We start from the raw sequence: 14,216 nt of genomic DNA on the forward strand, positions 1-14,216 counted from the left end.
TGTTCCTGGGAGAGCAGTATATCATTCAGTAAAATCACAGGGATCTGGGCCTGTTCCTGGGAGAGCAGTATATCATTCAGTAAAATCACAGGGATCTGGGCCTGTTCCTGGGAGAGCAGTATATCATTCAGTAAAATCACAGGGATCTGGGCCTGTTCCTGGGAGAGCAGTATATCATTCAGTAAAATCACAGGGATCTGGGCCTGTTCCTGGGAGAGCAGTGTATCATTCTGTAAAATCACAGGGATCTGGGCCTGTTCCTGGGAGAGCAGTGTATCATTCTGTATATCATTCAGGAAAGTGTTCTTAATGTTTGGTATCACAGGGACCCAGTGTATTTCAGTAATATCACAGGGATCTGGGCCTGTTCCTGGGAGAGCAGTGTATCATTCAGGAAGGTGTTCTTAATGTTTGGTATACCCAGTGTTTTACAGTAAAATCACAGGGATCTGGGCCTGTTCCTGGGAGAGCAGTATATCATTCAGGAAGGTGTTCTTAATGTTTGGTATACCCAGTGTTTTACAGTTGGCCAAATGGTGAGGTTCCGAACTGGGCATGTGAGACTGTATCTCCTCTTATGTTATATTTATGTTATGTTATGATTTAGATTCTAATAACTTTAGTTCAAAATACAAATGCATTGCTGTTATTCTGTATTTTCAACTAAATGCTTTAGCTTTCATTCTCTTTTATTTCAGGGGGAGAAAGAAATGGCTCATGATGATGGACCGAGGTGGGACATGAATTCATTTTCCACTTGTTATTGCACCCTTGCAGTACTACTCAGTATTACACTCTACCACAATACTATGATCCTAATATTCTGAATGTTATGGTGATTATTTATACAGTGTGAAATTGTGTGAAATGTTGTTAATGGTGCAGCTTTAACATATTTGGGGAATACATTTTCTCGTACGCCAAACTATAGTTAGTTACTAACTAGAAAAACAGTGTAAAATAATCCATTTAGCCATGAATGTCTATCATCAAATTAACCATTCATAATGGTATTGTTTTGTACCCCTGACCAGGACGTTCCAAGACCAGCTGGCCGAGAAGGTCCGGCCCTTCATAGACTTAATAGACTACATGAGATCCATAGGGATAGATAAGGAGCTGCCACTGCCAACCATTGCTGTGGTGGGAGACCAGAGTTCAGGAAAGAGCTCTGTGCTTGAGACTCTTTCTGGGGTGGCGCTGCCCAGAGGAACTGGTGAGATTCTGTATTGTTTTCTGAACATACAAAAAAAACAAAAAACAATATTAGCATTTTAAAATTCCTAAATCACCCAAAGTCTCTAAAAGTGGTTTGTAACTTAGACATGATTTGGGAATTGACTCGTTTTTGGTTTGAAGATGCTGAAGTTGGCGATTGATGCCCGTGGCTAGTAAACAACCCCAAACTGTCCTTGTCCATAGACGAGGTCAGGAAACAGACAGTACAATGGGACCACAGAGACACGGACATTACTGAAATGTTTAGAACTGTTCTAGATTACCACAGCAAAACTTTATTAAAAATGTTAACTGTACATGAGTTTTCTAACCATTTAGTCAGACACTGTAAATGTCTGACATGCTTTCTGAACATTAGAGCAACCTTGTTGTCTGTAGCCTGCAGAAGTTAAATATGTATCATGAAATTCATGTCCCGGTCCAATGTTGACTGTACTGTCATATTGTATTGTATTGATTGTTCTGTAATACAGTATAATGATCTGTCATTGGTACTTCCTTGTTTCCAGGTATAGTCACTAGGTGCCCACTGCTACTTAAACTCTGTAACGACAGGACAGTGAAATGGGATGCTGTCATCTCATACGGAGGGAAAGTCTTTGAGTTTGACGAACCTTCAGAAGTCGTGAGACAAGTTGAACAAGGTGAGATGGGAACGAACACACACAAACACACAGACACACACACACAGACACACACACAGACACACAGACACACACACACAGACACAGACACACACAGACACACACACAAACACACAGACATATTATTCAATACTGTACATTAACCAGTGGAGGCTGCTCAGAGGAGGAAGGGGAGGACCAATCCTCCTCAATGAATAAAACAAAATGTAAAAATATATATTTTTAAATATATATTTTTAATAAAGTTATACTTAAAATATTTACATCACCAAATAATTGAATAATACACACTGTTTTGCAATGAAACCCTACAGTAGCCTCAACAGCACTCTGTAGGGTGGAACCATGGTGTAGCCAGACGACAGCTAGTTCCATCTTCTTCTGGTTATATTGACTTCAATACAAAATCTTGGAGGCTCGTGGTTCTCCCTGCCTTCCATAGACTTACACAGAAAGTATGACAACTTCTGGAGGACGTCCTCCATCCTATCAGAGCTCTTGAAATATGAACTGAGATGTTGGCCACCCAGTCAAAGGATCAGAGAACAAATCTATTACAGAAAGCATAAGCTACAGCTAGCTAGCACTGCAATACATAACATTTGGTGAGTAGCTTACCCAAATAGAGAGAAAGACAAGAGGACAATGGTTAAGGACACTTTCAGTTACTGAGCTAGTGAAGTTAGCTAGCTAGTTTAGCCTACTCAGACACCAGGCTCAAACAGAGAGGGATCTTATGTTAGCTAGCTGGGTATGACTATCCAACAAAGGAACTCTTCCAAGTCAAGGTAAGTTTTTAGGTTTTATAAATTGTTAGCCACTGATGCCCTCCCGATGTAACTGCTAAACTGCTTGCTGCTGACTGAACACTGTACTGCATGATTGTATCAGGTTTACTAACGTGTTAGGGTTAGGGTTAGGGTTAGGGGTTAGGGGTTAGGGTTAGGGGTTAGGGTTGGGGTTAGGGTTAGGGTCAGGGATGGGTTAGGGTTAGGGTCAGGGATGGGTTAGGGGTTAGGGTTAGGGATGGGTTAGGGTTGGGTTAGGGATAGGGTTAGGGTTAGGGGTTAGGGGTTAGGGTTAGGGTCAGGGATGGGTTAGGGGTTAGGGTTAGGGTTAGGGTCAGGGATGGGTTAGGGTTAGGGGGGGTTTAGGGTTAGGGGTTAGGGTTAGGGTTCAGGGTCAGGGATAGGGTTAGGGTTAGGGGTTAGGGTTAGGGTTAGGGTCAGGGATGGGTTAGGGGTTAGGGTTAGGGTTAGGGGTTAGGGGTTAGGGTTAGGGTTAGGGTCAGGGATGGGTTAGGGGTTAGGGTTAGGGTTAGGGGTTAGGGTTAGGGTTAGGGTTAGGGTCAGGGTTAGGGTTAGGGTTAGGGGTTAGGGTTAGGGTTAGTAGCTCTAGTAGCTAGGTTGACCATGATGGTATAATATGGTGACAACGATGTCGGCTGTGTGTAGCGCTGATATGAAGGTTTGGCTTGGAAAGGTTTTTTCGGCTGGTCACAGACAGCCGTCACAGCACTGAATCCACAAGGGAAAACATGATAGGAGGGGAGCACGTAGATGGGAGGAGGAATTATATATACAATGATCAAAAACATCAGACTTTTTGGAAGCAAACAGAACAAAACAGGCATAAACATACCTGAATTTGTCCAATAGAAACTCTTGTTTGCTACAGACAAATTGAATGTATTGGATGTGTCGGTGTCTGTCACCTTGATTACTAAAAATTCTCTCAACTTTTGCACCTGCATTGTTAACTTTCATTCATAGGCTAGGTTGTAGTATCATGTAGTAGCCTAAACCTATCAGAGTTACAATGAGCTGGGTGAATGGAATAATGACAGTAACCTAAACTCATCACTGTTACATTGAACTGGGTGAATATGAATGAACCTAAACCTCATCACTGTTACATTGAACTGGGTGAATATGAATGACAGTAACCTAAACAGTAACCTAAATCACTGTTACATTGAACTGGGTGAATATGAATGACAGTAACCTAAACCTGTCACTGTTACATTGAACTGGGTGTTGACAGTAACCTAAACCTGTCACTGTTACATTGAACTGGGTGAATATGAATGACAGTAACCTAAACCTGTCACTGTTACATTGAACTGGGTGAATATGAATGACAGTAACCTAAACCTGTCACTGTTACATTGTGCTGGGTGAATATGAATGACAGTAACCTAAACCTGTCACTGTTACATTGAACTGGGTGAATATGAATGAATAACCTAAACCTGTCACTGTTACATTGACTGGGTGAATATGAATGACAGTAACCTAAACCTGTCACTGTTACATTGAACTGGGTGAATATGAATGACAGTAACCTAAACCTGTCACTGTTACATTGAACTGGGTGAATATGAATGACAGTAACCTAAACCTATCACTGTTACATTGAACTGGGTGAATATGAATGACAGTAACCTAAACCTGTCACTGTTACATTGAACTGAATGACAGTAACCTAAAATCACTGAATGGAATATGAATGACAGTAACCTAAACCTGTCACTGTTACATTGAACTGGTGAATATGAATGGTAATGTCACTGTTACATTGAACTGGGTGAATATGAATGACAGTAACCTAAACCTGTCACTGTTACATTGAACTGGGTGAATGGAATATGAATGACAGTCATACGCTGTAATAGTAATAGAAATAAGGCCATGCTCATAAAAATACATTATTGTCCTTAATCTTAAACGGTACCAACCGCCATTGACAAATCCATTATAATTTATTGTGGAAAAGATTGTATGGCATTTACCATAGAGAACTACAGAATATATATTATAATAAGATTAGTTCTATCTGGGTATAAGACAGACAGACAAACAAACAATAAACTCATGAATATTTTCCCATTGATTTAACAGCTCAGAACACGTTAGCTGGAAAGGGAGTGGGGATATGTGAAGACCTGATCACTCTAAAGATCACATCCTCCACGGTGTGTGACCTCAGTCTGATTGACTTACCAGGGATCACCAGGGTGGCAGTGAAAGGACAACCAGAAGACATTGGAGTCCAAGTAAGTCTGTCGTTAGAGCGTATAGCTGTTGGACTTGGTCCAGTACGTTGTTGACTCTTGGTTCTCATCTCATGATTCACTAAGGATGAATTGTTTTAGCCACGTGTGCAGATTTTATACCATAATTGCTAGCAAGGTACATGTAGCTATGATGGTTGATTCTGGTGAAAGGCACTTTGAATGTGTTGACGTTGAGGAAGGTTGAGCGTCAGAACCATAAAGAACAGAGTGCCCCACACAGGGCGATATCCCGGTAACAAGCGGTCTGATACCCTCTCGTGGATTAATCACATAACTCGATCAAAGGCTTGAATCCTGACTGCTTTGTCACATTCTTCTTACTTTTTTACTAGATCAATAATCTCATTACGAAATTCATAAAGAATAAGAGAACCATTATTTTGGTGGTGGTACCATGTAATGTTGACATAGCAACAACAGAGGCCCTGAAAATGGCACAAGAAATGGATCCTGAAGGCACAAGAACTCTGGGTAAAGAAATTATATAGATTCATGTATTTTTTTTATAGTGTTTTTATATAAGCAGTTATCATAATCCTTTTAATTTGTCTTCAAGCCATTCTGACAAAGCCAGACCTGATAGACCCGGGAGCAGAGAAGAATGTGTTGGAAATTGTCCACAATAGAGTCATCTTTCTCAGCATGGGCTATGTCATTGTGAAATGTCGTGGTCAAAAGCAAATTGATGAAAACATGTCAATAACCCGTGCGATTGAGGAGGAGTTGGAATTCTTCCGAAATCATGAGCACTTCAGGTAAAATGTGTTCTTGCCATGTGTTAAGTAAACTTGCATCTTTGTTTTTGATGGCTTTTACATCTGAAAATGTTCAGGGCCCCAAACTGTGGGTTTCAGGATTTTATGAAAAATAATATTTTTCCAGATATCCTTTGAGAGTAGTTCCATATAGTGTCGATGAATGAGAGTCCCTCCCTCCCTTCTCTTACATTTCTGCATATTGTACTTTTTAACATTCAAAATTAAAATGGCTAAATTATCCTTGGTATAATTATAATAAAACAAATCCATATGTTAGCTTAGCACATATCTCTAGCTTAAACAGAAGGATATTGATGGTTTTTTGTATTATGTTAATTAGATATATGTGGGGCGTGACCATTGTAGGCCAAAGGTTATACCATACCAGGTTATGGCCAATTGTTGGGATGAAATACTGTGTTTGTTATATTTCTCTCCCTTACAATGTATAGATCCCTCGTGCATGAGGAGAAGGCAACCACCAAGTGCCTAGCCAAAAGCTCACCAATGCCCTGTTCAAACAGATCAAGGTTAGTCCAACCACATACCCTATGGTTATCTGTTCCCCCTACACCCAGTGCACACTGGAAAACATGTGGTCTGGTACCTATTAATAGTTCACTTGTATGTTTGCTCCTGGTCAGACATATCTGCCCCAGATGTCAGATAAGATAAAGGAGCAGCTGGGGGAGGTAAAGAATTCATTGAGTAAATTAGAGGGCGGGCCTCCCCTTGAACCTGAAGAGAAGAGGAAGTACCTCATTCAGGTGAGTCCATCTTTCACCTTTCCGTCTTTCAGCTTCGTAAACTTCTTCTTTTGTACAACATTTCTATAAAAATGTATGATGTAGGGTTGGAAGCCATACTGTTGCACAGTAGTCCAGGTGTGTTATTGTCATGGTTTGGTAAATTGTCAGTAGAATGTTCTATAGAGAATTTGGGCAATGGTACTTGGTGTAAAGGCATCAGTTCTGTTGCACATCCTCTACCATTTGGATTGGTCAGATTTGCAACACAAGTGTAAGAGTAAACATACTGTCCAGAAAGATAAATAAAGCAGCATTTAAATGTTCTCCACTTCCACTTCCTCCACTCTCCTTCCTTAATTTCCCCTGATTATGTTTGTCACCAGGTTAAACAATACTTTACCTTGACAGCTGATTTTACAAAAACACTTGGACAAGTCACTGTAAGATAGTTCTTGTTGAAACGTCTTATGTCAGTAGGGGGCAGTATTGAGTAGCTTGGATGAATAAGGTGCCCAGAGTAAACTCCCTGCTACTCAGTTCCAGAAGCTAAGATATACATATGATTAGTATATTTGAATATATAACACTCTGAAGTTTTGAAAACTGTTTGAATGATGTCTGTGAGTATAACAGAACTCATATGGCAGGCAAAAACCTGAGATGAAATCTAACCAGGATGTGGGAAATCTGAGGTTTGTCGTTTTTCAACTCATTCCCTATTGAAGATTCAGTGGGATATTGGTCATGTTGCACTAAGGCTTCCACTAGATGTCAACAGTCTTTAGAACCGTGTTTGATGCTTCTTCTGTGAGGTGGGGCGAATGAGAGTGGAATGGGTCAGAGGTCTGCCGGAGAGCCACGAGATCAGTCTCGCGCGTTCACGTGATAGCGAGACTGAGAAAGGAATTCTCCGGTTGGAACATTATTGAAAATATATGTTAAAAACATCCTAAAGATTGATTCTATACATCGTTTGACATGTTTCTACGGACCTTTTTGACTTTTTGTCTGCTCTTAGTGAACGCGCGTCATGAATTTAGATTTGTTTACCAAACGCGCTAACAAAAGGAGATATTTTGACATAAATAATGGACATTATCGAACAAAACAAACATTTATTGTGGAACTGGGATTCCTGGGAGTGCATTATGATGAAGATCATCAAAGGTAAGTGAATATTTATAATGTTATTTCTGACTTCTGTTGACTCCACAACATGGCCAATATCTGAATGGCTTGTTTGGGCACTGAGCGCTGTACTCAGATTATTGCATGGTTTGCTTTTTCGTAAAAGTTTTTTTTAAATCTGACACAGCATTAAGGAGAAGTTTATCTAAAGGTCCATGTATAATTCTTGTATTTTCATCAACATTTATGATGAGTTTTTCTGTAAATTGATGGCTCTCTGCAAAATCACTGGATGTTTTTGGAACTTCTGAACACAACGCGCCAATGTATACTGAGATTTTTTGATATAAATATGAACTTTATCGAACAAAACATACATATTGTATAACATGAAGTCTTATGAGTGTCATCTGATGAAGATCATCAAAGGTTAGTGATTAATTTATCTCTATTTCTGCTTTTTGTGACTCCTCTCTTTGGCTGAAAAAATGGCTGTGTTTTTCTGTGAATAGGCACTCACCAAACGTAATCGTTTGTGGTGCATTTCTGTAAAGCCTATTTGAAATCGGACACTGGTGGGATTAACAAGAAGTGTATATTTAAATTGGTGTGAAATACTGGTATGTTTGAGGAATTTTAATTATGGGATTTCTGTTGTTTTGAATTTGGTGCCCTGCACTTTCACTGGCTGTTGTCATATCGATCCGGGATCGCAGCCGTAAGTTTTAATATCTGTAGAAGACGTAAGGTTGGATGGGTCTTGTGGAGACATTTTATTAAACAGTCATCTAAAATACCTAAATATGAAACATTTTAACAGGTTTCATTGTTATGTTTCCTCCTTCAGGTCATAACAGATTTCAATGAGCAGATTACCCAACTGTCCAAAGGGGATATTATCGTTGAGGAGAATCTGTTTGTTCTCATGCGAAAGGAATTTACACAGTGGATGAAATGCTTGGAAAATGACAAATCAAACTGTAGGTAGAATTTGAATAGCCCAAGTATTGCTCATCATAATACCTTGTATAACCAATAAATATTTACGTTTCTAAATATCCCTAATATTTACTGATATAATTATTATACTACTAATAGTTATGTCATACAACAGTGATTATAATCTCCAATAAATGATTAACATTGTTTTCCTGAATTTAGACCACAAAGTAGTGCAACAAGTGGTGGATGAATATGATAAGGAGCACAGGGGAAGTGAGCTGCCAGGATTCAGTAACTACAGGGTATTTCAACATGTTGTTCAGAAACTAGTGGCTGAACTTAAGACACCAGCCATGACGACACTACAGAAAATCAGAGGTAAGTGACCAAAACCCATGGTCATGTCTACTCCATCTCTCCCCCTCTGGCACTTGTTGTCACCAGTTTATTCATTATTACGAACACCTGTCACCATCGTTACGCGCACCTGCGCCTCATGAAACTCACCTGGACTCCATCACCTTCCTGATTTCCTCCCTTATTTCTGTCACTCCCTTTGGTTCTTTCCTCAGGCGTTATTGTTTCTGTTCTGTGTTTCATGTCTGTACTCTACTCATGTGTCTTGTTTTGTTTCATGTTCGTTTATTCATTAAATTCACCCCCTGTACTTGCTTCCTGTTTATCAGTGTACACGTTACAGCTCTAGGGCCGATGTGTTTTTCCAAAAGCCCCTTTATCGAACATCATTCATGGGTCTCTTATGGTAGTAATGACAAGGCAAACATGCCTATTATATTAAGCATTAACACCCAAGAAAGCAGGTATTGGTGAATCAGAACCCCATCCACATCATCAGGGCTGAAGTGGAGCAGGTCGAGAGCATTAAGTTCCTCCGTGTCCAAAAAGGCTAATGAGTTAAAGTGGTCCACACATGCCCACAGTAATGAGGAAGGCGAGACAGTACCCCCTCAGGAGGTTGAAAAGCTTTGTCATGGGCCCTCAAATCCTCAACAAAGTTATACAGCTGCACCATTGAGAGCATCTTGACCAGCTGCAGCCCGGAAAATGGTTAAAGTCCACAGCCACCCAAGACATAGACTGTTCTCTGCTTCTGCGGTTCCCGAACCGGCTACAGAACAGCTTCTATCCCCAAGCCATAGACTGTTCTCTCTGCTTCTGCATGACAAACGGTTCCTGAACAGGCTCCAGAACAGCTTCTATCCCCAAGCCATAGACTGTTCTCTCTGCTTCTGCACGACAAACGGTTCCTGAACAGGCTACAGAACAGCTTCTATCCCCAAGCCATGAGACTGCTAACTAGCAAACAAAATGGCTACCGGACTATCAGAGTTGACCCCTTTATTTATTTGTATCTTTGCACCATCTCTATGCACATTGTCACGCCAACACACACACGCACACACACACACACACACACACACTGTCAGAACTCTACAGATGCACACACACACGGTCATTCCATCAAACACACGCACACACTGTCACTCCAACACACACACACTTCATTTTCTCAACCACGTAACATCTACACACATGTATAGTGACTCTAAACACACACAAACAGATGCTACTCTGTTTATCATATACCCTGATGCCTAGTCAACTTACCACTATACATACAGTATCTAACTGAACCAATTCAGTATCCATTCACATTGTACATATGGTATTGAACTGACCCTGGAACTGACCATGTATATAACTACTGACCCTGGAACTGTCCATGTATATAGCTACTGACCCTGGAACTGTCCATGTATATAACTACTGACCCTGGAACTGTCCATGTCTATAACTACTGACCCTGGAACTGTCCATGTCTATAACTACTGACCCTGGAACTGACCCTGGAACTGTCACTATATATAACTACTGACCCTGGAACTGTCCATGTATTTAGCTACTGACCCTGGAACTGTCCCTGTATATAACTACTGAACTGTCCTAGATAACTACTGACCCTGGAACTGTCCATGTATATAGCTATTGACCCTGGAACTGTCCCTGTATATAACTACTGACCCTGGAACTGTCCATGTATATAACTACTGACCCTGGAACTGTCCATGTAGATAACTACTGACTGGAACTGTGACCCTGGAACTGTCTCTAGTGTATTTTGACCCTGGAACTGTGATGTTATTTTTAGCTACTGACCCTTGAACTGTTTAGTTTGAAGAACTGTCCTATATATAACTACTGTTTCATTGTATATAACTACTGACCCTGAACTGTTGACTAAACTACTGACCTGTTGAAGTCCATGTATAACTACTGACCCAAAATGGCATATTGGTTTACTGACCCTGGAAGTCCATGTATATAACTACTGACCCTGGAAGGTGTGACATCAATCCTGGAACTGCTTTGTTTATATCTACCTGAACTGTCCATTTATAACTACATGACCCAAATGACCCTAATGTATCTCAAATTGATTGTGTAGCCAATGAACTGTCCATGTATATAACTACTGACCCTGGAACTGTACCTGTATATAGCTACTGACCCTGGAACAGTCCAAATATATAACTACTGACCCTGGAACTGTTGATATAGCTACTGACCCTGGAACTGTCTGAACTATCCCTTTAAATAAAAACTTCCCTGTTTATATATTGACGCTGGAACTTTCCCTTTATAGCTACTGACCCTGGAAATGACCATTTGTCTCTTTTAACCCTGGAACTTCCCTGTAAATACATTTGTCTCTTTTAAACTCTTGACCATTTATACATTTGTTTTGGAACTGTCCCTGGATCTGTCCCTGTAAAAGCTATTTGACTGGAATTTGTCCCAGGAACTGTCCCTAATATAACTACTTATCTTCGGGAATCTGGTCTCAAAGCTAATGACCCAGGAATTGTAAACTGTATATAGCTACTGAACCTGAACTGATGATAATCTACAACCTGGAACTGTCCCTGTACATAACTACTGTCCCAGGAACTCTATCTGTTATATAGCAAGAAGATGAGGAAGAAAACTACTGACCCTGGAACTTACCCAGGAACTGTCCCTGTATATAGCTACTGACCCTGGAAGTGTACATGTATATAGCTACTGAACCTGTTGTCCCATGTTGGATAGCTACTGATCCTGAACTGTTCAATAGAAATCCTTAACTGTCCCTTATATAGCTACTGACCCTGAAACTGTACGTCCCATAGCTACTGACCCTGGAACTGTAATGTATATAGCTAAATGAACTGTACCTGTATATAGCTTAAAACTGGAACTGTCATTAAAATACTTACATGTTCTTATTTATCTAGTGTTTTTGCTACTTGATGTTATTTTTAGGCTTCAAGTCAGGTTTTTTAAAACGGCATTTCATTGTAGCTTTTGACGTGACATTTGAACATAATTGAATAATAGGACACAAAAGGACAGTTCACTCAAATGACAAAATAATATTGGTTTCCTAGAAAACAGTCAAAGCAGTCTATAAAATGGACAATCTTCTTTGTGTGACATCAATCCAGCTTTGTTTAAACACTGTTTGGGTTTTTACTCTTCATTCCAAATGATCCTATGTATCTCAAATTGATTGTGTAGCTCAATGTAGACAATGATTGTTTGACATAAGCACAAACAAAATAATATTGGGACTTTGACTTGTAATTTGGCTGAACTATTTTTAAAATAAAAACATTTTTGTGGAATATACTTTACCAAATACATTTGCCTCTTTTAACATCTCTTTGCCAAATACATTTGCCTCTTTTAACATCTCTTTACAAATACATTTGTCTCTTTAAAAAACTCTTTACATTTGTCAAATACATTTGTCTCGTTTAACATCTCTTTCCAAATGACATTTGTCTGGTTTAACATCTCTTTACCAAATACATTTGTCTCGTTTAACATCTCTTTCAATACATTTGTCTCTGAACATCTCTTTACCAAATACATTTGTCTCTTTTAACAACTCTTTCCCAAATACATTTGTCTTTTAACATCTCTTTACCAAATACATTTGTTTTGGTTTTTCAGTGGTGCAAAAGCAATTTGATCATTTGTCACAGAGAGCTTTAAGAACTATCCTTATCTTCATCTGGTCTCAAAGGTAATGACAATTGTAAACTGTTGCGCTCTGACATGATAATCATTTCAATTTTACGTTGTGATTTTAGGCTGAAATTAAATTCTTAGTTATAGGCACAGCAAGATTTAACCAGAAAACTTGAGGCAATCCAGCACATTCTAAAAATCACAATATATATTCCTGGCATGAGTACAATGGACGTTGTCCCATGTTGGATTTTTAACAAAATGTTCAAAAAAGTAGAGGGTAGGAGCAACTATTAACAGACACTTAGATCATGTCGAACTGAACTTAGTTCTGAAACAGTAACAATATTTCACTGCCTCCCTGCATCCAATATTCTTTATGTCTTCATGGAATCTTCATCTTTGTTTGAACTCAGAAAAACATTGAAACAATCCAGGAAAAGCAGTCAAACATAGTGAAGGAGAGGATCGTGGAGCAGTTTGAGATGGAGATGCAGGTCTACACACAGGATGAAATCTTCAACAAACAGAGTCAAAAGGAGGGAACAGCAGAAGGCTCAGATCACGACACCAGGAGCAAGTACCCTGGGCTGCTCAAGGCATACTATGAGGTACAATGCAACACATCTACTGTGCAGTATGTATAGAATGTTCCAGAAATAAAATCGAATTAACTAAACGTACATAAAACTGGCATGTTATGTAGCTTGCTTATCGACAAACTCACACACTTTCTCATCAGGGCCTTCCACAAAATTGTGGAATCAAACCCACAAATGTTGATGCTCCAGATACTCAACTAATCTAAAGAAGGCCAGATTTATTGCTTCTTTAATCAGAACAACAGATGTCAGCTGTGCTAACATCATTGCAAAATGGTTTTCTAATGATCAATTAGCCTTTTAAAATGATAAACTTGGATTAGCTAACAGAACGTGCCATTGGAACAGAGGAGTGATGGTTGCTGATAATGGGCCTCTGTACTCCTATGTAGATATTTCCAGCTACAATAGTCATTTACAACATTAATGTTGTATGTCTACACTGTATTTCTGATCAACCTGATGTTATTTTAATGGACAAAAAAATGTCAAAAAACAAGGACATTTCTAAGTGGCCCCAATCTTTTGAACGGTAGTGTACATTATATAGCTCTGCTCCAGCCTGTACAATGAATCCATGACATCATCAATGAGATCTCTAATTAATTAATTAATACTTTAAGACAATTGTTTCCAACATACATTGTTGTGGCAGGGTTGCATTATGGAATATTGCATTTTGCAGACCAATCCAACTGTGAAGTCTATATGTTCACCTTGCTGAGTCTTTGTTGTCATTTGGTAATCTTTTGGTTGCCTTGTGGCCATCTCATCACTTCTAGCCCTGACTCTCCATCCCACCTCACCTCTCTCGCAGATTGTGGTGCAAAGACTGGCTGACCAGGTGCCCATGATGATCTGTTACTTCATCCTGAAGCAGTCAGCCAAGATTGTGTGCAGTGAAATGCTGGATCTGCTACACAGAGACGACACTGATAACATCCTTCAGGAGGATTCAGAGATCGGACAGTATCGTGCAAAGTTGCAGGCCCAAGCGGATCGCCTTCTACTGGCCAATGACAAAATCAGCAGCCTCTGAGTAG

The 14,216-nt window shown here is 39.7% G+C and overlaps 1 pseudogene; it reads left to right on the forward strand.

Annotated features, from left to right (window-relative positions):
* The window catches only part of LOC115137762 (interferon-induced GTP-binding protein Mx-like), a 31,357-nt pseudogene that overhangs the window by 11,545 nt on the left and 5,596 nt on the right, over window positions 1–14,216 (forward strand).

This window comes from Oncorhynchus nerka, linkage group LG3, assembly GCF_034236695.1.
Source record: "Oncorhynchus nerka isolate Pitt River linkage group LG3, Oner_Uvic_2.0, whole genome shotgun sequence".
Lineage (NCBI taxonomy): Eukaryota > Metazoa > Chordata > Actinopteri > Salmoniformes > Salmonidae > Oncorhynchus > Oncorhynchus nerka.